We start from the raw sequence: 23,170 nt of genomic DNA, 5'->3' as shown, positions 1-23,170 counted from the left end.
CTCCTTGGTTGAATAGTTTTTGTGCTTATGGATGTTTTTGTGCTCATGGATGTTTTTGTGCTCATGCCCGCCGTTTCGACCACATTTTGAAGTGGGCATAGTTTTTTTATATAATAACAATATTTATGGCCACATTCATCATAGAAACACCAAAAGTTTCTCAATATTCAACCACTACCTAGGAACGGTCATACCCGTCATTCTGGCCGCATTTTCAAAATGGGCATGAAAAATTAAACAAAAAATAAAAAAATTGGCTTTCAAGCCACATATCATAGAAACACCAAAAGTTTCCCAAGATTCAACCACTACCTAGTAACGGTCATACCCGTCGTTCTGATCGCATTTTCAAAATGGGCATGAAAAATTAAACAAAAAATAAAAAATTGGCTTTCAAGCCACATGATCAATCTCATGGCCACATTCGTGGCGTAGTTTGTTGAAATGATCTCTTATTTTGCAGATGGGTGCATGTTGGAATGACAAACAATGTTGATTAAGGAAATTTTCATCTTCCTTGTATGAAAAATTCATTTTTCATTTTTCAAGTGCCCAAAATGAGTTTTTTTGTGAAGGACCTACCATATATTTGTTTCAAAATTGGTCCAAATCATTTTTCCAACATACTAGGCCATATTTAATATACAATTGACAAAATGGTTGGGTGTCAAAAGCTTTTATCCATCTCTCGCGAAAAAGACAAATCTATGTCGAATCAGTTGGAAGCGGGTCAAATTTGAACTGCGGCTGCCTTATAGTTTGCTCTTTATTTTTTCCAAAAATAATTTTTAGATACAAAAGTATCTATTTCGTCATAGAAACACCAAAAGTTTCCCAAGATTCAACCACTATCTAGGAACGGTCATACCCGTCGTTTTGACCGCATTTTCAAACGGGCATGAAAAATTCAAAAAAAATAAAAAAATTGGAAAACCTTCGCATTGTGTCATCATATGTCATAAATTTACCACGAAAAATAATAGCCTTGTAATATGACAATTACTTTTAAAAAGTGTTCACAGAAATGAGATGTCATGTGTGAAGATTCATGGCTTTCAAGCCACATGATCAATCTCATGGCCACATTCATGGCATAGTTTGTTTAAATGGTCTGATATTTTGCAGAAGAGTGCATGTTGGAATGACAAACAATGTTGATTAAGGAAGTTTTCATCTTCCTTGTATGAAAAATTCATTTTTCATTTTTCAAGTGCCCAAAATGAGTTTTTTTGTGAAGGACCTACCATATATTTGTTTCAAAATTGGTCCAAATCATTTTTCTAACATACTAGGCCATATTTAATGTACAGTTGACAAAATGGTTGGGTGTCAAAATCTTTTATCCATCTCTCGTGAAAAAGACAAATCTATGTCGAATCAGTTGGAAGCGGGTCAAATTTGAACTGCGGCTGCCTTATAGTTTGCTCTTTATTTTTTCCAAAAATCATTTTTAGATACAAAAGTATCTATTTCATCATAGAAATACCAAAAGTTTCCCAAGATTCAACCACTATCTAGGAACGGTCATACCCGTCGTTCTGACCGCATTTTCAAACGGTCATACCCATTGTTCTGATCATTCTCTCTTTCTCTTCGGTTGCGTACGGATTTGCATGTTGCTTCCAGTATGGACATACCAACAAGGCGCACGGGAGAGACCGATGGTTGCTACTATCTCTTCTTGATGAGTACTTGTCAAATACATAGTGATGCTAGCAAGCTCTCATAGTAATATTGTGTCCGTTTATTATTTTCCGATAGGTAACAATGTACCGCTGCTTCACTTATTTATTTTGAAGGGGAATGCTAGCTTGTGATCGAAAGGACGGACAAAGCTACTCTACTGATGTTACTAAGCTCTCTCTAGCCAATTGGTTGTCAGCTAATGAGAGATATCTTCTTTTCAGGCTCATTCAGATGCATCAATTTTTCTCATGTTGTCTCTCTCCCTGAATTCCCTAAACTGTTTTTCTTCTCTCTATTGATTGTTAATTTGCTGATGTGTCCTTTGCTTCTCTGTTAGTGGGCTGAGCACTATTATTTCTTTTGGCGGGAGCAAAGTATAGTGATTTCCACAGGAAAGACACATGGTCATCAGAATTTAATAAGACATTATTTGGTATTTTACAACATTTATTCATGTAAACAAGAAAGACAGATTTATTCCCTAAACTGTTTTTCTTCTCCCTATTGATTTATTATTTAGACAATTTTGAAATCTAAGTCTAAAACAAAACAAAAAGTCTGCCTCCAAACCCTAAAGAACTAGTGAAAAATTTCCCTCCCACCCCATCAAAATTTCCCTCTCACCCACCAAAATTTCCCTCTCACCCACCAAAATTTCCCTCTCACCCCACCAAATTTTCCCTCCACTCCCTCTCCCACTACCATGCGGGAGCCACCACTCCCCTCTCCATTCCACTCCCCACTACCCACGCGGGATCCATTCCACTCCCCATTCCACCGTCCCTCCCGTGCTGCTAACCCTAGCTCCGCGCCGCACCGCCGCCCTCTCCCCTCTCCCCGATGATGACTACATCGACGACGTCGACGGCTACATCTACATCGACGACGACGGCTACATCTACATCGACGTCGACGGCTACGACTATATCGACGACGGCTACGACTACATCGACGACGGCTACGACTACATCGACGACGACGACAGCAGGTACATCTACATAATCAACAGTCGACGACGACAGGTACCCCTCATGTGTTCCCCTTGACCCATCTCCCATCGATGTTCATGGGTTCCCCCTCATGTGTTCTTCTAGGGTTCATGCTGGGCTAGATCCCCCTCATGTGTTCTTCTAGGGTTCATGGGGCTAGGTTTAGGGTTCATGCTGCAGCACAATATGTCAGTTGTAGTGGGGTTAGGGTTCATGGGGTAAATAAGGGTTTAGGGTGGGCGGTTTTAATTTACCGTGGTTTTTATCTGCGTAGAGAAGCAAGATGCATTAGGTCGTGTGATGGGTGGCGGTGGCTGGGTAGAGGCGGATGCTAGAGCTACCATTGTAATGAGCTGAGTTGTATGCTTCTTCTGCTAGTGATGGTATTTCCCTGCAAGGACAGATACCCATCTATTTATTACAACTGTTATGGTGTCTTCAAAGTTAATACTACTAAGAGCTTGGCTTGGCTTGACTTGACTTGAGTAGTAGTGATGAGTCTGGATATAGGTGGCTTGTTTTAAATTTTTATGAACATAATTTGTTGTTCATTTGAAATAACATGGCATAATATATTCTGTATGTTGTTTCGATGATGGGAAGAACATTTATCTTGCTGAAGCATGCGATTAATTCTGTTGTGCTTTGCTACACTTGTATGTGCATTTCTTGTTAGTGTGTCTTACTGGAGCAGTCCTTTAAGTGAATGATGCCAGGCAACCAGTTGCTATGAATGCATATGTTTGCCTCCATTAGGGAATACAGTTGAGTAATTACTTTGCTTATAGATGATTGCAGGTACATGGATAAAATTGCAAGTTAAAACAGAAAAGTAATTGTTGTAAATAGTTAATGCATTGCTTCACATATATAGTTTTCTTCAACTATCAGTTTAGTACATTACTACCTCCTGTTTCACATGTATTAATACTAATGCATTGCTACACTTGTATGTGCATTGCTTGCTTGCTGCTAATCTTCAATTTAGTTGCTTGATAGCATACATAAGGTTAGGAATTGCATCAGCAGTACTACTAGCACTTTGCTTGCTTGCTTGTGTACTTTATGCATGGGTTTCATGGGCTTCGTGGGGTTAGGGTTCATGGGGTTCATGGGGTCCTGCATTTGTGATGGGTAACAAATGAGGGTACATCCCCCACCTGGTCGATCTAGGGTTAGGATTCAGTCAATCTAGGAGCTCCTCGAGGTTCTTGTTCATGTTCATGGGATTTATTCCTGGTGGTTCGTTCTATCCCCCTCTGGTAGTCTGCTTCATGTGGTTAGGGTTCATGTTCATGTTGCTTGATTACCATGGCTTGCTTCCTTTCTAGCATACATGGTTAATTAGAGTTTCCATCAGCAATACTTGCTTGTATCAGTAGCACTTAGAGAAGAAGCTAGTAGGGTTTGTATCAACAGTACTTGCTTGCTTATGCCTCTTCAATTTTATTCCTTGCTTGCTTGTTTCTATGAGTAGCACTATGCTTATTTCTATCAGTAGCACTTCTTTTGCTTGCTTGCTTGTATTAGTAGCACTTATGCACTTTGCTTGCTTGCTTATACACTGCCTGCTTCTTCATTCAACAAATGTTGGGCAACCAGTTGCTATGAATGCATATGTTTGCCTCCATTAGGGAATACAATTGAGTAATTACTTTGCTTATAGATGATTGCAGGTACATGGATAAAATTGCAAGTTAAAACATAAAAGTAATTGTTGTAAATAGTTAATGCATTGCTTCACATATATAGTTTTCTTCAACTATCAGTTTAGTACATTACTACCTCCTGTTTCACATGTATTAATATTGATGCATTGCTACACTTGTATGTGCATGCTGGTCCAAGTGCTTCAACTTAGTTGCTTGCTTCAACTGACAGTTTAGTACTGATGCATTAACTGTATGTGCATTGCTACATGTGTATGTGCATGCTGGTCCAAGTGTTTTACATGTATTAGTACTGATGCATTAACTACATCACTATATTGTTGATCCAACAAGTTTGCTTCACGTGTATTACATGTATGTGCATGCTCATATAAATGATTTCCTTTATTGATATAAGTGCATCATTTTACTTTAGCCCTATTGTATCTGATTGTTGTTTATTCTATTTTGCAAGCACCACCTCAAGATCATCCATGGCAAGGATGACAAGGTCAAACCCGAGGCCAACCATTGGTTTGCAAGTTGCTCCTTGTGGTTATACTGTCAGATTTATAAAATGTGTCTTAATATGCTAAGTAAAATATCTTGGAGGCTGGTGATGTAAAATACTATCAGATTTTATTATGCAAATGTATTGCTGTAATCTGAATTAGCTGGCTTAGCTGTGCCTGTGTGCTGTTACTCTTCCTTAGCTGAATAAGTAGGATTAAATGATAATAAAATATCATAAGATATGTTTGGTTTTCTGTCCATGCATTCCAACAATTAACCTAATAATTATGTTTCCTTTTCCTTGCAAAGATGAGCATCCTCTCACCGCGTACGAGACGGTTAGCGCTAGAAATATGATGAGGAACAATCGGATATTCCTGTCCCTTAGCATTGGTGCAATAACGTCAATGATTAGGAAAACAAATGATGTACAAGAAGGTAGAACTAATGAGGTTCAAGAAGGTAGTGGAGTTATCAATGATGACCCAGAGTACAATCCTAAGGAGGATGAAGTTGTAGTGCACAAGACTGTTAAGGTGCAAACTCTGTCTTGCTTGGAGGGTTCGGGTTCTTGTATGCTCTCTGTTTCCTTGTGCTCACATATTTATCTTGTGATCTAATGTTTTTCTGTGCTATTTATACAAGGCACTTAAGGAACCCAGAACGAAGAGGCCTGGTGTTAATAAGACATCCAGCAAGAAGAGGAAGAGCTCAGAAGCATCTGCTGCAATGCCTCTAGGAAGGGTGATGGCCACACCTCCAGGACAAAAAAGAGGATCCTAGAACCTGATGAACCTAATAGAGTCACAAGGCATAAAGCAACTATGGCAGCTGCGACGGACCATCAGGAAAGTCCGCTGGGCATGGACTTTGAGAGCTCGGTGGAAATGCATGATGAGTTTCCGCCCATGGATGAAGAAACCACTCTCTGCATGGATGAAAGCGGCACTGTCTGCCTACGCCTCAGGCGTGGTGCACCCTCTATTGACAGGAATGATGTCGTCAGTGAAGAAGAACATCAGCTTGTGCTTCAACCAGACAAGTTCACCTTCTCTTTTACTAGTGCATTTTGCAAATGGAAGTGATCATGTATGCTTACCTGTTTAGCAGAACCATTCGTGCATTTGTCGATTTCTCTTCTAACTTATGAGTTCAATTTCATTTTCAGATGCAATGACTAACAAGCATAGACTTAGAAAGGGCAAAGGGCTAGAGAGAATAACCAAGTCACTTGGCACAAAGGTGCCTATCCAAATTGCCCAAGGGATGAAGCGTCCTGAGAAGCCTCTACAGGCAGCAAAGTTTGCTTCTGAGTGTGGACTCGTTGCAAGAAGCCATCTGTCAGTTCTTCCTCACTGCAAGGAATACAAAAATAATGCTACTCTAGTGGAGGACTACATTGAGAAAGTTGTTGTAAGCTACTTATTTTATAGCTAATGTGCTACTCTATTTTCTTTTTTGTAGTTAATGATCACTAATGTTGTTCCTTCCTTGGTTGCTGTCTTGGTAGGCAAATTTTGAGATGAACACATACTCGGAGACCATCAAGTACGCGTGCAAAGATGTTCTGCAGAAAAGTTCAAAGAATCGACGCCATAAGATCAAGAAGAAGTATTTTGATACCGTAGTAGCAAACAAAGTGAGCACCAAGTCTCCGGTGCCAGATCTGACGGACGGTGAATGGAAAGCTCTGGTGCAGATGTGGTCTACCCCAAGACACAAGGTGTGTATATGCTCTGTTTTCTGATTTATGTTCTGCACATCAGGATGGGAATGGGCCATGGTCCCCTTCTTCCTCTTCCATGTTTCTGATCAGAGTAGGAACAATAGAGAGCATCAACTTTCAAAATCAACACCATATGTAATACACCGACTCTTAGATAGTACTAGTTGTTCATGTACTTGTGCTAGTGCAGGATAACTGAAATATTTTCAAATCAAATATGCTCAGACTCGTATTGTCCTACTATACTACTGCCTATTCCACTTTCTTTCAACTTGGCAAATAACATATGTTTTCTGTAGGAAACCTGTGTGTCGAACAAGATTAATCGAGAAAAGGTCGTGTACCAACAGAGAACTGGTTCCAGGAACTACACAACACACATTTTTGCCATTGTGAGTACCTTTTTCTAAATACCTTACCCTTTGATCCTCGTTGAATATCATTTCTTATTCTTGGTGAATAACATTTTGATTTTTGTTAAAAAACATTTCAGAAAGAAGAGCGTAAGGGTGAGGAGCTGTCTGCGATTGACTTGTTCAAGGCCACCCACAACAGCAAGAAGCACAGGTTTTCGGAGCTAGTCAAGATTGCTATAGTAAGTCACTCCATGCTTTTGTCCAGCTAGTTCAAACTTTTGTCTATAGACCTCAGCCCAGTTTGATTCACAGCCAACAAGAACACACCCTAGATTTGATGTTGTTTGCTAGAGCCTATGATAGGTTTGGTATCTCAACAAAGATATCAGAATTTGTTGTACATTTCTCAACAAAGATATCAGAATTTGCTGTAGCTATTTGTTGCATTTTTATGATATGATGAAAATTGATCTGAATGTTAGTTCTCTACAAAGAAGCCATATTATATAGAACCACCATATTGTTATGATTGCATGTCTCTAGATCACATAAGTGTGTACACTTGCTGTAGCCAGATTCAAATAATGCTTTAAGTTTAGTAGTTATCATCTACTTCTGTTTGAGTTTGAGTAAAATATCTACATATAGATTTTGTGTGCTGGTTTGATTACTTCATATAATCCATTTCTTGGTCTGGTTTGGTGGCATTCTTGTTTGGTTTCTCTTGCATAATGTGAAATAGATTTGCCACTAATGTCTATCATTTTCCTCCATATGCTAGCTTGAGATGGAAAAAATGAAGGACACGCCGGTACCAGAAGGTGAAGAACCAAAGTCTGATGCTGAGATTGTTGAAGAAGTGCTCAAGACCGAAGTCAAGCAAAGCACATTCATCAGGAATGTTGGGCTCAAGTCATCTAGTAACAACTTTGGCAAAGGAACTGCTGCTGTGGCTGATCATGTTCGTGATCTTGAGCAGAAGCTGGAGAGGTCGGAGCTTCAAGCAGAAGTGATGCAATAAGAAATGGCAGCAATCAAGCTAAAGGCGGAAGAATATGAAGTTGCACGCGACAAGGAACTTGAGCTGTTGCGCAAGAAGTCTCAAGAATAGGAAGAGAAGTTAGCCCACTTGATGGCTCTCTTCGGCGCTAAAGCATCATAGAAGTTGAACCTGTCGTAAAACCTGTTCTAGAAACAGTGAAGTGGGCTAAATTTTCAAGAACCTGATGAAGTTAGCCCACCTGATTGGTCATTCTGGTGATGAAATAGTGAACTACTCTATTTGAACCTGTGAACCTGATGAAGTATTTTGTGAAACAGTGTCTTGCTCTATTTGAACCTGATGAAGTATTTTGTGAACCTGATGAAGTTGTCAATTATTTTAGTTTTGTTTGGACCATTTTGTTTGGGCACTAAAGTTAGTTTGGACTGCAAAAAGGCCGAGGCCCAAACAAGAAATAGACTAAAAAGGCTTGGGCCTAAAAAAAGAGTAGGCCAAGGCCCAAATTAGAATTTGTCTAAAAAGGCTTGGGCCTAAAAAAAGAGCAGGCCAAGTCCCAAACAAGAACTGGACTAAAAAGAGTAGGCCAAGGCCCAAAGAAAAGTGGACTAATAAAAAACCTGCTCAGTAAAAGATTCTATCCTACAAAATAAAAGGCCAAATTATTGTTCCCGGCCCATGTAGACGACCGGAATGGACTGGAATGAATCTAATTTACGACCTTTTCATTTGGTCGTAATTCTGCCACGTCAGCCTGCCACGGTGGATCTGACGTGGTGTGGGCGGATTGCTAGTGACCAAATCAGTTGGTCGTTAAACCTACAAACTTCTGTTTGGTCATAAAATCCTACGACCAATCTAGGAAAAAGGTCGTTATAGTTCATTAGAGATCCTCAGCTTTTGACCGTCTGTTTTTGGTTGTAAAAAGGTCACAAATGGAAATCAATGACCATTCGGTGACCAATATTGAAGGTCGTTAGTTGACATATTTCTTGTAGTGGTAGAAGATGCCCACATGGCACCAAAAAGGCAAGGGCGGCGAGAGACGCGACGCCCGCTACCCAACGGCTACAGGCTTCGATTGAGCAATGCATCGCCGATGTCAAGAGAAGCGCTGCTAGGCGGGAGGAGAAATCCGACGCATAGTGGTCGGGCTGATGATCAACGTCACTGCAAATAAGAGGAACACCGACCTGGAGTTCATGATAAGGGCAGACACGTTGACGATGGACGAGAAGGTGAAGGCGTGATACATAGTACATCGTGACCTCATCTTGAACCAGATGACAGCACCCACGACGACCACGACGACCGCAACAGCGACCACAACCGTGACCGCAACAGCGACAACAACCGCGATCGCAACGGCGACCACGACGACGATGTTAGGGAACGTCGCATGGGAAACAAAAAATTTCCTACGCGCACAAAGACCTATCATGGTGATGTCCATCTACGAGAGGGGATGAGTGATCTACGTACCCTTGTAGATCGTACAGCAGAAGCGTTTAGAGAACGCGGTTGATGTAGTGGAACGTCCTCACGTCCCTCAATCCGCCCCGCGAACAATCCTACGACCAGTCCCACGATCTAGTACCGAACGGACGGCACCTCCGCGTTCAGCACACGTACAGCTCGACGATGATCTCGGCCTTCTTGATCCAGCAAGAGAGACAGAGAGGTAGAAGAGTTCTCCGGCAGCGTGACGGCGCTCCGGAGGTTGGTGATGACCTTGTCTCAGCAGGGCTCCGCCCGAGCTCCGCAGAAACGCGATCTAGAGGAAAAACCGTGGAGGTATGTGGTCGGGCTGCCGTGGAAAAGTCGTCTCAAATCAGCCCTAAAACCTCCGTATATATAGGTGGGAGGGAGGGGACCTTGCCTTGGGGCTCAAGGAGCCCCAAGGGGGTCGGCCGAGTCCAAGGGGGGAGGACTCCCCCCCCCAATCCGAGTTGGACTTGGTTTGGTGGGAGGGAGTCCCCCTTCCTTCCCACCTCCTCCTTTTTTTTCTTTCCTCTTGATTTTCTTCTCCTTGGCGCATAGGGCCCTTTTGGGCTGTCCCACCAGCCCACTAAGGGCTGGTGTGCCACCCTCAAGGCCTATGGGCTTCCCCGGGGTGGGTTGCCCCCCCGGTGAACTCCCGGAACCCATTCGTCATTCCCGGTACATCCCGGTAACTCCGAAAACCTTCCGGCAATCAAATGAGGTCATCCTATATATCAATCTTCGTTTCCGGACCATTCCGTAAACCCTCGTGACGTCCGTGATCTCATCCGGGACTCCGAACAACATTCGGTAACCAACCATATAACTCAAATACGCATAAAACAACGTCGAACCTTAAGTGTGCAGACCCTGCGGGTTCGAGAACTATGTAGACATGACCCGAGAGACTCCTCGGTCAATATCCAATAGCGGGACCTGGATGCCCATATTGGATCCTACATATTCTACGAAGATCTTATCGTTTGAACCTCAGTGCCAAGGACTCATATAATCCCGTATGTCATTCCCTTTGTCCTTCGGTATGTTACTTGCCCGAGATTCGATCGTCAGTATCCGTATACCTATTTCAATCTCGTTTACCGGAAAGTCTCTTTACTCGTTCCGTAATACAAGATCCCGCAACTTACACTAAGTTACATTGCTTGCAAGGCTTGTGTGTGATGTTGTATTACCGAGTGGGCCCCGAGATACCTCTCCGTTCACACGGAGTGACAAATCCCAGTCTTGATCCATACTAACTCAACTAACACCTTCGGAGATACTTGTAGAGCATCTTTATAGTCACCCAGTTACGTTGCGACGTTTGATACACACAAAGCATTCCTCCGGTGTCAGTGAGTTATATGATCTCATGGTCATAGGAATAAATACTTGACACGCAGAAAACAGTAGCAACAAAATGACACGACCAACATGCTACGTCTATTAGTTTGGGTCTAGTCCATCACGTGATTCTCCTAATGACGTGATCCAGTTATCAAGCAACAACACCTTGTTCATAATCAGAAGACACTGACTATCTTTCATCAACTGGCTAGCCAACTAGAGGCTTGCTAGGGACGGTGTTTTGTCTATGTATCCACACATGTAAATGAGTCTTCATTCAATACAATTATAGCATGGATAATAAACGATTATCTTGATACAGGAATTATAATAATAACTATATTTATTATTGCCTCTAGGGCATAATTCCAACAGTCTCCCACTTGCACTAGAGTCAATAATCTAGCCCTCACATCACCATGTGAACTACATTGTAATAAATCTAACACCCATACAGTTCTGGTGTTGATCACGCTTTGGCCGTGGAAGAGGTTTAGTCAGCGGGTCCGCTGCATTCAGATCCGTGTGCACTTTGCATATATTCACGTCCTCTCCCTCGACGTAGTCGCGGATGAGGTTGAAGCGTCATTTGATGTGTCTGGTCTTCTTGTGAAACCGTGGTTCCTTTGCTAAGGCAATGGCACCAGTGTTGTCACAGAACAAGGTTATTGGATTCAGTGCGCTTGGCACCACTCCAAGATCCGTCATGAACTGCTTCATCCAGACACCCTCCTTAGCCGCCTCCGAGGCAGCCATGTACTCCGCTTCACATGTAGAATCTGCTACGACGCTTTGCTTGGAACTGCACCAGCTTACTGCACCCCCATTAAGAATAAATACATATCCGGTTTGCGACTTAGGGTAGTCCGGATCTGTGTCAAAGCTTGCATCGACGTAACCTTTTACGGCGAGCTCTTCGTCACCTCCATACACGAGAAACATCTCCTTAGTCCTTTTTAGGTACTTCAGGATATTCTTGACCGCTGTCCAGTGATCCACTCCTGGATTACTCTGGAACCTACCTGCCATACTTATGGCCAGGCTCACATCCGGTCTAGTGCACAGCATCGCATACATGATAGAACCTATGGCTGAAGCATAGGGGACGGAGCGTATATGCTCTCTATCTTTATCAGTTGCTGGGCACTGAGTCTTACTCAATCTCGTACCTTGTAGAACCGGCAAGAACCCTTTCTTGGACTGTTCCATTTTGAACCTCTTCAAAACTTTATCAAGGTATGTGCTTTGTGAAAGTCCTATCAGGCGTTTTGATCTATCCCTATAGATCTTAATGCCTAGAATGTAAGCAGCTTCCCCTAGGTCTTCCATAGAGAAACTTTTATTCAAGTAACCTTTTATGCTCTCTAAAAAATCTACGTTGTTTCCAATCAGTAATATGTCATCCACATATAATATTAGAAATGCCACAGAGCTCCCACTCACCTTCTTGTAAATACAAGATTCCCCAACCACTTGTATAAACCCAAATGCTTTGATCACCTCATCAAAGCGTTTGTTCCAACTCCGAGATGCTTGCACCAGTCCATAAATGGATCGCTGGAGCTTGCACACCTTGTTAGCATTCTTAGGATCGACAAAACCTTCGGGTTGTATCATATACAACTCTTCCTTAAGGAAACCGTTAAGGAACGCCGTTTTGACATCCATCTGCCAGATTTCATAATCGAAAAATGCAGCTATTGCTAACATGATTCTGACGGACTTAAGCATCGCTACGGGTGAGAAAGTCTCATCGTAGTCAACTCCTTGAACTTGTGAAAAACCCTTTGCCACAAGTCGAGCTTTATAAACGGTCACATTACCGTCAGCGTCCGTCTTCCTCTTAAAGATCCATTTGTTCTGAATGGCCTTGCGGCCCTCAGGCAGTACCTCCAAAGTCCACACTTTGTTCTCATACATGGATCCTATCTCGGACTTCATGGCTTCCAGCCATTTGTTGGAATCTGGGCCCACCATTGCTTCTTCATAATTCGCAGGTTCATTGTTGTCTAACAACATGATCGACAAGATGGGATTAACGTACCACTCTGGAGCAGCACGTGGTCTCGTCGACCTGCGTGGTTCGACAGAAACTTGAACTGGAGTTTCATGATCATCATCATTAACTTCCTCCTCAACCGGCGTCGCAATGACAGAGGTTTCCCCTTGCCCTGTGCCACCATCCAGAGGTATGAGAGGTTCGACAACCTCGTCAAGTTCTATCTTCCTCCCACTCAATTCTCTCGAGAGAAACTCCTTCTCGAGAAAAGCTCCGTTTTTAGCAACAAACACTTTGCCCTCGGATTTGAGATAGAAGGTGTACCCAACTGTCTCTTTTGGGTAACCTATGAAGACACACTTTTCCGCTTTGGGTTCCAGCTTTTCAGGCTGAAGCTTTTTGACATAAGCATCACATCCCCAAACTTTAAGAAACGACAACTTTGGCCTTTTGCCATACCACAGTTCGTATGGTGTCGTCTCAACGGATTTTGATGGTGCCCTATTTAAAGTGAATGCAGCTGTTTCTAATGCATAGCCCCAAAATGATAACGGCAAATCAGTAAGAGACATCATAGATCGCACCATCTCTAATAGAGTACGATTACGACGTTCGGACACACCATTACGCTGTGGTGTTCCAGGCGGTGTTAACTGTGAAACAATTCCACATTGTCTTAAGTGAGCAACAAACTCGAAACTCAGATATTCACCCCCACGATCAGACCGTAGGAACTTGATCTTCTTGTTACGACGATTTTCCACTTCACTCTGAAATTGCTTGAACTTTTCAAATGTTTCAGACTTGTGCTTCATCAAGTAGACATAACCATATCTACTCAAATCGTCAGTGAAGGTGAGAAAATAACGATATCCGCCGCGTGCCTCCACGCTCATCGGACCACACACATCGGTATGTATGATTTCCAACAAGTCACTTGCACGCTCCATTGTTCCTGAGAACGGAGTCTTAGTCATCTTGCCCATGAGGCATGGTTCGCACGTGTCAAGTGAATCAAAGTCAAGTGACTCCAAAAGTCCATCAGCATGGAGTTTCTTCATGCGCTTTACACCAATATGACCTAAGCGGCAGTGCCACAAAAATATGGCGCTATCATTGTTAACTCTAACTCTTTTGGTCTCAATGTCATGTATATGCGTATCGTTATCAAGATTCAATATGAACAATCCTCTCACATTCGGTGCATGACCATAAAAGATGTTACTCATAGAAATAGAACAACCATTATTCTCTGACTTAAAAGAGTAACCGTCTCGCAATAAACAAGATCCAGATATAATGTTCATGCTCAACGCAGGCACTAAATAACAATGATTTAAGTTTATCACTAATCCTGATGGTAACTGAAGTGACACTGTGCCGACGACGATTGCATCAACCTTGGAACCATTTCCTACGCGCATCGTCACTTCATCTTTCGCCAGCCTTCGTCTATTCCGCACTTCCTGTTTCGAGTTGCAAATGTGAGCAACAGAACCGGTATCGAATACCCAGGCACTACTACGAGAGCCGGTTAAGTACACATCAATAACATGTATATCAAATATACCTGATTTTTCTTTGCCCGCCTTCTTATCTGCCACATACTTGGGGCAATTGCGCTTCCAATGACCCATACCCTTGCAATAGAAACACTCCGTTTCCGGCTTAGGTCCAGCTTTGGGTTTCTTCGTCGGATTGGCAAGTGGCTTGCCGCTCTTCTTTGAATTGCCCTTCTTGCCTTTGTCGTTTCTCTTGAAACTAGTGGTCTTATTCACCATCAACACTTGATGCTCTTTACGGAGTTCAGACTCTGCGACTTTCGGCATCGCAAACAACTCGCCGGGAGACTTGTTCATCCCTTGCTTGTTGTAGTTCAACACAAAGCCTTTATAGCTTGGCGGCAGTGATTGAAGGATTCTGTCAGTGATAGCTTCTTGCGGGAGTTCAATCCCCAGCTCAGCTAGACGGTTTGAGTACCCAGACATTTTGAGCACATGTTCACTGACAGACGAGTTTTCCTCCATCTTGCAAGCATAGAATTTATCGGAGGTCTCATACCTCTCGATCCGGGCGTTCTTCTGAAAGATAAACTCCAACTCCTAGAACATCTCAAATGCTCCATGACGCTCAAAGCGACGTTGAAGTCCCGGTTCTAAGCCATACAAGACTGCACATTGAACTATTGAGTAGTCCTCCTTACGTGCTAACCAAGCTTTCTTAACATCCTGATCAGCCGTAGCGGGTGGTTCATCTCCTAACGCAGCATTAAGGACATAATCCTTCTTCCCAGCTTGTAAGATTAGCTTAAGATTACGAGCCGAGTCTACAAAGTTGCTTCCATCATCTTTCAACTTAGCTTTCTCTAGGAACGTATTAAAATTCAGGATGACTGTCGCGTGAGCCATGATCTACAACACAAATATATTCAAAGTGGACTTAGACTATGTTCAAGATAATTAGAGTTTAACTTAATCAAATTATTCGCTAAACTCCCACTCAAAAAGTACATCTCTCTAGTCATTTGAGTGGTTAATGATCCACTTACACTAGCTCAAGTCCGATCATCACGTGAGTTGAGTATAGTTTCAGTGGTAAGCATCCCTATGCTAATCATATCATCTATATGATTCATGATCGACCTTTCGGTCTCATGTGTTCCGAGGCCATGTCTGCACATGCTAGGCTCGTCAAGCTTAACCCGAGTGTTCCGTGTGCGCAACTGTTTTGCACCCGTTGTATGTGAACGTTGAGTCTATCACACCCGATCATCACGTGGTGTCTCGAAACGACGAACTGTAGCAACGGTGCATAGTCGGGGAGAACACAATTTCGTCTTGAAATTTTAGTGAGAGATCACCTCATAATGCTACCGTCGTTCTAAGCAAAATAAGGTGCATAAAAGGATTAACATCACATGCAATTCATAAGTGACATGATATGGCCATCATCACGTGCTTCTTGATCTCCATCACCAAAGCACCGGCACGATCTTCTTGTCACCGGCGCCACACCATGATCTCCATCAACGTGTTTCCATCGGGGTTGTCGTGCTACTCATGCTATTACTACTAAAGCTACATCCTAGCAAAATAGTAAACGCATCTGCAAGCACACACGTTAGTATAAAGACAACCCTATGGCTCCTGCCGGTTGCCGTACCATCGACGTGCAAGTCGATATTTCTATTACAACATGATCATCTCATACATCCAATATATATCACATCACATCATTGGCCATATCACATCACAAGCATACCCTGCAAAAACAAGTTAGACGTCCTCTAATTTTGTGGTTGCATGTTTTACGTGGTGACCATGGGTATCTAGTAGGATCGCATCTTACTTACGCAAACACCACAACGGAGATATATGAGTTGCTATTTAACCTCATCCAAGGACCTCCTAGGTCAAATCCGATTCAACTAAAGTTGGAGAAACCGACACTTGCCAGTCATCTTTGAGCAACGGAGTTACTCGTAACGATGAAACCAGTCTCTCGTAAGCGTACGAGTAATGTCGGTCCAAGCCGCTTCAATCCAACAATACCGCGGAATCAAGAAAAGACTAAGGAGGGCAGCAAAACGCACATCACCGCCCACAAAAACTTTTGTGTTCTACTCGAGAAGACATCTACGCACTAACCTAGCTCATGATGCCACTGTTGGGGAACGTCGCACGGGAAACAAAAAATTTCCTACGCGCACGAAGACCTATCATGGTGATGTCCATCTACGAGAGGGGATGAGTGATCTACGTACCCTTGTAGATCGTACAGCAGAAGCGTTTAGAGAATGCGGTTGATGTAGTGGAACGTCCTCACGTCCCTCGATCCGCCCCGCGAACAATCCCGCGATCAGTCCCACGATCTAGTACCGAACGGACGGCACCTCCGCGTTCAGCACACGTACAGCTCGACGATGATCTCGGCCTTCTTGATCCAGCAAGAGAGACGGAGAGGTAGAAGAGTTCTCCGGCAGCGTGACAGCGCTCCGGAGGTTGGTGATGACCTTGTCTCAGTAGGGCTCCGCCCGAGCTCCACAGAAACGCGATCTAGAGGAAAAACCGTGGAGGTATGTGGTCGGGCTGCCGTGGAAAAGTCGTCTCAAATCAGCCCTAAAACCTCCGTATATATAGGTGGGAGGGAGGGGACCTTGCCTTGGGGCTCAAGGAGCCCCAAGGGGGTCGTCCGAGTCCAAGGGGGGAGGACTCCCCCCCCCCAAACCGAGTTGGACTTGGTTTGGTGGGAGGGAGTCCCCCTTCCTTCCCACCTCCTCCTTTTTTTTCTTTCCTCTTGATTTTCTTCTCCTTGGCGCATAGGGCCCTTTTGGGCTGTCCCACCAGCCCACTAAGGGCTGGTGTGCCACCCTCAAGGCCTATGGGCTTCCTCGGGGTGGGTTGCCCCCCCCCCCCCGGTGAACTCCCGGAACCCATTCGTCATTCCCGGTACATTCCCGGTAACTCCGAAAACCTTCCGGCAATCAAATGAGGTCATCCTATATATCAATCTTCGTTTCCGGACCATTCCGGAAACCCTCGTGACGTCCGTGATCTCATCCGGGACTCCGAACAACATTCAATAACCAACCATATAACTCAAATACGCATAAAACAACGTCGAACCTTAAGTGTGCAGACCCTGCGGGTTCGAGAACTATGTAGACATGACCCGAGAGACTCCTCGGTCAATATCCAATAGCGGGACCTGGATGCCCATATTGGATCCTACATATTCTACGAAGATCTTATCGTTTGAACCTCAGTGCCAAGGATTCATATAATCCCGTATGTCATTCCCTTTGTCCTTCGGTATGTTACTTGCCCGAGATTCGATCGTGAGTATCCGTATACCTATTTCAATCTCGTTTACCGGAAAGTCTCTTTACTCGTTCCGTAATACAAGATCCCGCAACTTACACTAAGTTACATTGCTTGCAAGGCTTGTGTGTGATGTTGTATTACCGAGTGGGCCCCGAGATACCTCTCCGTTCACACGGAGTGACAAATCCCAGTCTTGATCCATACTAACTCAACTAACACCTTCGGAGATACCTGTAGAGCATCTTTATAGTCACCCAGTTACGTTGCGACGTTTGATACACACAAAGCATTCCTCCGGTGTCAGTGAGTTATATGATCTCATGGTCATAGGAATAAATACTTGACACGCAGAAAGCAGTAGCAACAAAATGACACGACCAACATGCTACGTCTATTAGTTTGGGTCTAGTCCATCACGTGATTCTCCTAATGACGTGATCCAGTTATCAAGCAACAACACCTTGTTCATAATCAGAAGACACTGACTATCTTTGATCAACTGGCTAGCCAACTAGAGGCTTGCTAGGGATGGTGTTTTGTCTATGTATCCACACATGTAAATGAGTCGTCATTCAATACAATTATAGCATGGATAATAAACGATTATCTTGATACAGGAATTATAATAATAACTATATTTATTATTGCCTCTAGGGCATAATTCCAACAGACGACGCCCAGCCACGCAGAGCACATGCCGACCGCGAGCCCGACTACGCCGACGATGGACAACCTTGCGATGTTGATGATGAGCCCGTGTATGCCTGTGGAGAAGCCGCACCCCGCCGAGTCGGCCTTGTGATCTGTTTTTATCCTTTCCTTTTGTTCGTCGAACTGTTGTTGTGTTTGATCGCCAAACTATGGCACTGATTGCCGAACTCGCGGCGTGTTTTTGGGTAGTTGGAAAGAGGAATTTCAAAACATTGGCGTCTGAGGGCCGAAACCTGGGGGCGCGGCTGGAAACTCTCTCGCCCCCAGGCCGATAATAGCGCCGGTGAAATGCCATAGAGGCTATCGCCGGGGCGCACTGGGAGCCAAACGACTGAAGATGCTCTTAGTTTCATTCAGGTGAAACTGTAGCTTATCGTCATTAGGAGATATGGTGGTCCAGCAGTTCTCTGAACTCGTGGCAATTCTACTTCTTACATACAACAATATTTTGTAGTCAGTTATATGTCTCTTACCTATTCCCTTCGTCCGAAATTATTTGTCATAAAAATGGATATAAATGAATGTATCTAGAATTAAAATATATCTAGATACATCGAGTCCTATGAGTATGATAAGTATTTCCGTACAGAGAGAGTACCTTTTTATGGCTTTTATGGCTGGCTAGCCGCTACGCGAATCATCCAAAAAAGGGTGTGGCTAGATCGACTCATCTTTATCATTGCGAAAATGCTTTAGATTCTCAACTTGCGGCCATAGGGAAGTATTGTTACTTGCTTTCAAATGGAGTGAGCTGCCTATTGTGATTGAGTCAGATTGCTTAGAGGCTACAAATCTTGTGAAGAAGGAAGAAAGGGATAGATCAGCGCATAGCTCCATGGTTCAGGAGATCAAGCTACTCATGGATCAACGAAATACTAGTATTACTCATATTTGTAGGAGTCAAAATAATCGTAAGCCACTTGTTGGCATCTTATGGTACAACTTCAGGAGATCGTGAAACTTTGTAATTCTGCTGAAAAAATGCACAGTTATTCTATTGTCTCCTCGTGGTTCTTCAAACATGATGCTATGTGATAATGTTTCATCATTAGCTTGGTTTATCTCATGTAGACTGTAGACTTAGCCCTAAATTAAAAAGAAGGGTGTGGTTAGGTCTCAGTCGACTCGACTGAGATATAACTGAGTCTTAGTCGAGTGACATATCATATAAGAGAGGAGAAAAAAATTACATGGATCTTAATGTATGATCTTATGAATATAGCATCGACTAAGAATAACCAAATTTTGGTCGACTGAGATTTAGCAAGACTGCCAAATGATTCAAGTGCCCACATTATACATTCAAAATACGCATCAATCATCCACAGGACTATGTTCGAGAAATAAAGAAGGCCAGAAAAAAAAGTACTCTCTCCGTTTCTAAATATAATTTTTTACAGATTTCTTTTTTCGAGGGCACACCAATGACGTATCAAACTTTATAAAAGGCAGAAAATATGTACAAGAGATTACATGTAGCTAGTTAGCGATCACAAGTCATCCTAACTAGCAGAACCCGCCCCTCCACTCCTAAAGATGACTAACTACTCGGCTAATGGTGTGACTCCAAATGCTCCAGCTCTGACCCAAGTATGCAAATCATCAAAGATAAGGTCAGTCGTACCCCACTTGTTCTTGATCTGACTCCTGCCAAACACCCTACCATCTGTTTGGTACATCCGTTTCATCAGAATGGGCCTTGCTAGTCTCATTGTGCCTTTTTTTACAGTTTTCATTAGGAACTATATAGAGATGTATATAGACATAATTTAAAGTATGACTTCACTAATTTTTCTTTGTATGTAGTTAGTAATGAAATTGCTAGAAAGACTTATATTTTGGAACGGAAGGAGTATGTGATAACATAATAACCTAATGATGCAAAGCATTTTAGAGTTTCCCACCACTAATTCCACGCACTTTTGCTTCACCACTTAGAATCAACAGGGTTGGATCTTCCATTAGAAGTCGGAGAGTGACATTAGAAATCACACAATTAACCAATCCAATAATTTTGTTGGTTCCCCTAGAAATTGAAACTTAAAACGTGTTGCTAGTGATCAATCATGATCACCGTGATCTGTAGAAAATAATGTATTCCTTCCTCACACAAGCAATTCTTGAGAAAGAAAGACAGAAGGGAAAGTTTCGCCACGGCAGGACGGCCGAACGCTTCGGCCGGTCCTATGCGCGTCGTGCGATCACGCGCGTGGAACCTCCCTTCCTTTTTTTGCTGCGAGACGTTATTTTTTGTTTCAATTGTTATTTTTTTTGCTACTACCGACATATTTTTTGCTGTAAACGTTGGTGATTATTACTAAATTTTGTCCATAAAAAAGCTGCATCCATATTTTGTTGCAACCCAAGTTTATCGATTTTTTGCTACAACCGTGTTAATTTTTGCTACAACCGGTATCATTTTTTGCTGCAACCGTTCACTAAAAAAGTTGCATACACGTTCCTCAGAGTTGCAACCCGAGTTCACCAGATTGTTTTTGCTACAACCCACATTTTGTTTTGCTACCATGCATCATTAGTGTCATTTTTTTTGCTACGACGATGTTGATATTTTTTTCTACAACCATATTTTTACTGCATCCGTATCAAAATTTGCTACATCGTGGCCGAAATTTGCTGCATCGATGATTTTTTGTTGCATGGACAGATCTAACAGTGCGGCCCGCGGGCAGCCGGTAGATCGGGCGGCCCGCGTGCGGTTGGCCGAAAGTTTCAACCGGCGCGCCGACCCAGAGCACTTCCCAAGAAAGAAACACACAACCAATTCTCTTCCCCTCACCTATAGAGATGGTTCAAAGAGGCCGATACTAGGCCGTGGATTGCAGGGTTTCCTACGCGGACGGATGGCTTCCGACGGGACGCAGACATCTTGTACGCCACAACACACCAGGGGCAGTCGACGTCGCAACACATTCACACGAGACGGAAGGAGATGGCTAAATGGACAACATGGCTTTTTAATACGTATATGATGCGTGAAAGAATTCACTCGTGTGACCTTTTTATGTGATCTCCAACGACAAGACATCACACTATACTGTGTAGGGTCCTACAGACACACATTGCACCTCCGACCATGCTGGCAACCCAGGATCAGGTCTGGCCACCCCTCATTGTGCAGCGCCGAACGTAAAGGCACCACACTTTCAATGTGCAGCGCCGACCGCAAAGACACCACATATATAGTTAACCAGCCACGTGTCGGCCCTCCCTCCATCCCACCACATTTCCCCCATCCAGCAAGAGCAAAGAGTGGGTGGCAGCTAGGGTTCGTCCGCCCTCACCAAATACCTCTCCCCAAATCTCCAAATCTGAAGGTAATTTGTGATCATTTCATCCATAAGGTATCCGTAAGGTATTTCTCCTCCGATCCTTTAGTTTTCATCCAAAAAAATCATCTCACTTCTCCCTTTTGTACTGTCTTCGGTTTGAGTTAGATCCTATTGAATTGTGAATGGGCTATAGAAAAATGATATGATTGTTTGATGTGTAGCATTAACATAGGTATAGCAGTCATTTATGAAAATGTAGAAGGCCATTTTTGTTAGAAACAAATGTAATAGGGAAGTTAGTTTTGTTCAAATTAGAATCATATGTTTATTACACTAGTTGGTTTAGTTCAAATCAGAAAATGCATTTGCTTTTATTAGGCCCTTATTTTTATTTGTTTCTGTATTTGTTCATATTAGGAACATAGGTGTAGAAATAGGACAAAGATGAACATATCTTCAATATCTGTTCATATTAGCGTTCATATAGTATTTGTTTCGATATTTATTTCTATTAGCATTGATATATTATTAGTTTCAATATTTGTTGATAGTAGAGATATATAGGTTTATCTTTGGCCATTATGTGTATGAGATACTCACATGCTCATATATGTCTATTTTTTTAAATATGTAGTATGGTTTGGCTTCTCGATAATTCCTATAATGTTTGATCGTGCACCATGGATATAGCATATTGGTGAAATAGAGTATGGTGGTAGGGATCAAAAGGAGTCAAAGTGGAAAGAAAGTCTCACATCAACTAGGCGGACCATCGGGCTATGGAGATGCCCATCAATCGATATAATGCAAGTCGTAGGGATTGCCGTGCAACAAATGCACTAGAATTATAAGTGTATGAAAGCTCAAATAAAGTTAAGTGGGTGTGCATCCAACTTGCTTGTTCATGAAGACCTCGGGCATTTAAGGAAGTCCGTCAGTGGAATATCCAAGCCAAGTTCTATAACAAAACAAATTCCCACTAGCATATGAAAATGACAACTCAGGAGACTCTATATGAAGAACATGGTGCTCCCTCTAAGTACAAGTGTGGAAGAAGATAGTAACACCGCCCCTTCTCTATTTTTTTTTCTCATTTTCATTATTTTATTTACTTTCCATGGTGGGCTTTTATTTTGCCTCACCCTTTTTTTCTCTTTTATTGTGTGGAGTGTCATCCCGACTTGTGGAGGAATTGTAGTATCCATCATCCTTTCTTCACTAGGACAATGCTCTAATAATGATGATCATGGCACTTTTATTTACTTACAACTCGATATTACAACTCGATAATGATATACAATATGACTCTATATGAATGCATGTGGCATTGTACCAAGATGTGCAATGATCTAGCATAACATGTAGAAAATGATAACAGTGATTTTGCCACAAATACTATGTCGACTACATGATCATGCAAAGCAATTCGATGATGAACACATAAGTCACCTGAGGGAACAATGGAAGTTGCGTGGCAATATATCTCGAAATGGGTATGAAAATGCTATAATAGGTAGGTATGGTGCCTGTTTTGAGGAAGATATAAGGATGCTTATGTGCGTTAGAGTGTATCATATCATGGGGTTTGGATGCATGAGC

Source organism: Hordeum vulgare, chromosome 1H, assembly GCF_904849725.1.
Source record: "Hordeum vulgare subsp. vulgare chromosome 1H, MorexV3_pseudomolecules_assembly, whole genome shotgun sequence".
Lineage (NCBI taxonomy): Eukaryota > Viridiplantae > Streptophyta > Magnoliopsida > Poales > Poaceae > Hordeum > Hordeum vulgare.
Note: the sequence above shows the minus strand (reverse complement) of the source record.